A 4,839-nucleotide genomic window follows, 5' to 3' on the forward strand; every position below is an offset into this window, starting at 1 on the left:
TCTATGTTCTATATTCCTGTCCCTGGGTCGATTTGGGCTAGTCCCACTTGGTACTGCACATGCTGTTAACGTAGTGGGATCTTGCTATTCCCTGTGTCAGCCCTTGTTGTCCAAATCGGGGGTGAGGGAGATAAAGCCTCTTTCTGACTGGGTAGGGTGGTGGGGATGGGCAGAGAGATGTCTGGGATATTGCTGTGCATGAAGGCACACACAGTTGTAAGGCCAGTCAGTTGTAAGGCACATCATCCCAGTGTCATCATCCTCTTCAGCCCAGTGTCTATGATACACTTGGCTGGGGGGGGGGGGGGGGGTTATTTTTAAAAGACGTAGACACAGAGCGGGCTTTTATATCCAGTAATTGAGGAGCAGAAAGGAACAGCAGAAGAGGAGATTTTGGGGGGGTGGGTGGGGTTTAAATTAGACCATGAAAATTGGTAGGGGCAAGATGTTTGGGGGAAGTGCAATATTTGGACTGAGGGTAAAGGAGCAAAAGTTTTATGGGAATGCAAAAGCTTGAAGGGGTGGGCGCAAAAATGTAGGGGCTGGAAAAAGGAAATGGGGTGGCTGAATTCATAAATGCGGAAGACTTAAAAATCTGGGGATGGCAGCAAAATGGAGGGAGACAAAGTGTGGGTAATTATGTTTCTCCCAATTTTAACCAACCTCCGCTGCAGCTCTCGAATGGGAGTGGCAAAATTGTTGTGGGGGTTTGAATTTGAATGTGTACCATTTGGCTCGGAGGCAAAATTGAGAGATGCTAATCTTGTGGGGACTGCAAGATCAGGCAGATAAAATAAGGCGTGAGGGGAGATTCTATCCAGTCTGTCAGTTTGTGGAAGGGAGTAAAGCAGCACCTGGTGGGGTCAATTAGACAAGAGGGCATTAGGGGAGGTGGCAGATTTTGTGGCGGCCATAAAACCAGGGAAGGTACAACATCGGTGGGAAGGTAATTGGGTGGGGACAGTATTTGAGGAAAGGGACAAACTGGGTGAGGTGTAAAGTGGATATAGCCTCTTTTTGTCTGTAATGGGGGAGTGACTGGAAATAAGAGGAAACTGGGATCTTGCTGTGCATACCCGTGATCAATCCCTGCCTGCGCTCATTTTGTGTGGGGGGCAGGTTGGGGTAGCAGGGAAGAGAGGTCTCCACAGGAAGGGGAATGTAATGAGGCCCATTCGGGGGCAAATCCTGAGGATCCCGGTACAGGACCCGCACCATTTCATTGGGGGGAGGGGGGAGGTTAGATACGATGGGCTGAAGGACCCCTTGCGCAGACACATGAAGTGTCAGGGATTCAGGAACGAGGATCTCGTTGTGTGTCGTCAAGGAGAGGGGAGCAGTCACGGGCTGTTCCATCCACACAGACCCCTTTACCCGAAGCCCAGGGGGTCTGGGTCAGCGAGGGGTGGGGTATGTAAGACATAGAGGGCAGTGCAGAGGGGCTTTTATGTTGAGTGAGAATAGTGCGGGAGAGTCGGTGCAAAAGGGACACTGCACAATTTGGAAGGTGGCAAAGATATAGGGTGTGAACAATAGAGAAGGGGTCACATAATTAGGGCAGATACAAATCTTGGAGAAACAGCAGAAAAACAAAGTGGGGTTAAAAATGAGAGCAAATATGTTCCGACACCCCCATGTTCGACTCCTCCACCACACATTCTAATGGTCGCGGGGATGGGACAGAGGTACTCACAGAGAGAGAAAGAAAAAGAGAAAGACTGAAAGCAAGAAAGACAGAGAAAGGGGGCAACTGGGACACAGAGAGGGAGTGGGCAGGAAGGAAAAAGGACAGACAGACAGAGAGATAGAGACAAAGAAAAGACTGAGACAGAAACAGTAATGGAGAAAGACAGAGAGAGACATGAAGACATAGAGAGAGCGACAGAGAAAGACAGGAAGAGAAAAAGGAACAGAGACAGAGCGAACCTGGCAGAAATAAACGCAAGATGTTTGCATAAAGGATCACAGATTATTTGAACCTAAAAATGAAACTCAAACAATCATGTCAAATCAGCAAGCTGAATGATCTTAAGTTTTAAATAAATGATGATAAATGCATTATCCAACTGGACACACTATATTCACAATTTAACACATGACCAGAATACAGATGACGATAAGTTTATTGCAGAATTGAACTGAAATTTCTGACAGAATTGAATTTGAGATTATGAAACAAATATATTTCATTCTCAGCAACATGCCCAGGCACATTACACGGATTCCACTTTTCCGACAACTGTGGGTGTGTCAGTGCTGGTAAGTTGTTGCATCTCACATATTGTGTTGTAGGTTTTTATACTCAGGCTAGTGCCCCTGACTGCACCAACAGTAATCACCCTCTACTGGGTTCTGTCAGTATTACCCCTCACACTCAGACACTCACAACAGAGTCTCCCTCTGCTGGGAACTGTCAATGTTACACACACACCCACATCACACTGACACACAGACACACAAACACACACAGACACAGAAACACACACATGTGTGTTTGTGTGTCTGACACACATACCAACATCACCACACACACATCTCCAAACTGACACATGCCCTCAGACACTCACCCAAACGCATATCTACACACAATCTCCACATCAGCACTTACCTTCACACACACACACTCACATCTAAATTCTATCTGTGACGTACTGCTCCTTTAACAAGGTTATGCTGTCCCTGTCTTTTTTTTTCCAGAGTGTACATAAACGACGCAGACTCCAAAAAGTCTGTGGTAGAAGGGTTTTAGAGCCAATTAGTTTTTGGCTAAGAGATACTGCCTCAGTCAGAAGGATTTCAAGTTTCAAAAAAACCCTGGTATGATGAAAATGGAATGGCCAGATTTCCCAACTCACTTTCTCGCTGGTTTTGTTTGGTTTTCGGCAAAAGTGAGGAAAACACTGCTCGACCCAAAGAATCAGGTCCAGGTTGGTCCATCTCTGATTTCTCTCCTGCCGGACCCTGCCGCACGATTTTACTTTTCGTGCCAATGGGTGTTTCGGGGGGTTGTTTCAAGTATTTGGGACAGCATCATTCAGTTGGGATGATCTGTTGAGTTTTCGGAGAAGTTAAGATATTTGATATTCTATTCATTTTACTTGTGTTTCATTCGTCAACCTTATAAATGAATTCTGTTTTTTTTTTAACTGGATGGTTTGACCATTTGTATCCCTCCTGGAATATCCACGTTACATCTGCACAGAAAAAACGAACAAAGTTAGGGTATGGATTACTTTTTAGAAATGTTTTGAGAGGTCTGGTCTTTTCCATAACAGATTGGGGCTCTTTGCAGGATTTGTTCGATAGTTTCAATTCCTGATTAGGGTTGTTGGACTCAAAGGTATGTGGTAATGCATTTTGTTCCGTGTGTTGAATTCGGTTGCTTTAAACAGTGCTTGGCGGAGCAATGCCTCATTCAGTCACCAAGACTTTCCTGGGGTTGTTAGAAGTGACCTTAGGTGGTTTACGAAATGTGATCGATGCCAAGCTGCTGGAATTAACAGACAAAATGGAGTTCGAGCAGCCTCCTTCAGCAAGGAAAGGAGCAATAATTGCAGAAGTAGCTGAGTATTTACATTTCCTGGAAATATCATCGGAGTCTTTCGAGATGCCCAAAATTCAATTGAAAACTCAAATGGAAGGCTTAGGGTTTCAGGTCAATTTGAACAACTGGTTCAAAGGGTATTCAAGGAGGTGTTCAGCAAGTTTAGGTTCATTGCTTTTACTTTGAATATCAGAACAGGGACGTCAGGTTGAGGTAACACTGAACATTGGTGAGTCCTCTTCCATAATATGATAAGATGTTCTGGTCATGGTGTTACAGAAAGGATGCTATTAAGTTGGAGAAAAGTGAGAAAAGATTTACCGGAATGTTGTTGGGATTAGAGGCATTGAGTTATAAAAATAAGTTGGATAGACATGGAAGTTGAGTGGTGATCCAATAGAGGTTTATAAATTCATCAGGAGGATTGATACGATTTCCTCCAGAGTGGAATCAGGTCATTTGGCCCAACAAATCCATCCAGATCCATGCCCCCACCATATATTTACACGTGATTAACGAACCTCACACTATGGTGAGCTTAAAATGGCCAATTCATCTGACCGGCACATAATTGCATTGTTGGAGGAAACGCAAACGCACATGGGGAGAATGTGCAATCTCCACATAGATTGTCAGCCAAGGTAGTAATCGATCCAGGAACCTTTACACTGTAAAGCAGCAATGCTAACCACTGAGGCACTGCGCTTCACTAATAGGGGGTGACAAGTGACTGTCTTTTCTCTAGATGGATGAAATTCAAAAATAATGGACATATTTTCAAAATGAGGTGAGAAAGTTTTATGACCGACATGAGGGGAACTCTTGTCACAGAGTGTCAGTTGTCTGTGGATTGAACTGTCAAAAGAAGTGATTGACGCAGACACAGTTACAACGTTTAAGTGACATTTGGATAATCTGGCAACAGGACGCTTGGGAATAAAGTGCGTAGCTCTGACGAAGTGGAACAAAAGTGCATGAGGTTCTGTGTGAAAGAATACAAAATGGTCTGAGACCAAACAACGTGAAGTCCTGATGGAGGGAACCCAGTGAAAACCAGGCATTGTTCAAAACAAGGGCTGTGTGGAGAGGGTGACATGTGAGCTCGATTCCTCCGCCGTCTTAGACACGCGAACCAACAGGGAAAAAGGAAAGGTCAGTCCGTTCCATAGCTTCTTCCGAAACCTAGTCTGGGTCAGAGCATAGATGAAAGTAATAATACAGGAATTCAAGAGCTTCAACATGATGCTACACTGGTAGAAAATCGCCAACGGGTGGGTGAAATTCGCCGGGCTGTG

This window comes from Chiloscyllium plagiosum, unplaced genomic scaffold (assembly GCF_037043375.1).
Source record: "Chiloscyllium plagiosum isolate Xiang-an unplaced genomic scaffold, Cpla_swu_hap1 HiC_scaffold_40, whole genome shotgun sequence".
Lineage (NCBI taxonomy): Eukaryota > Metazoa > Chordata > Chondrichthyes > Orectolobiformes > Hemiscylliidae > Chiloscyllium > Chiloscyllium plagiosum.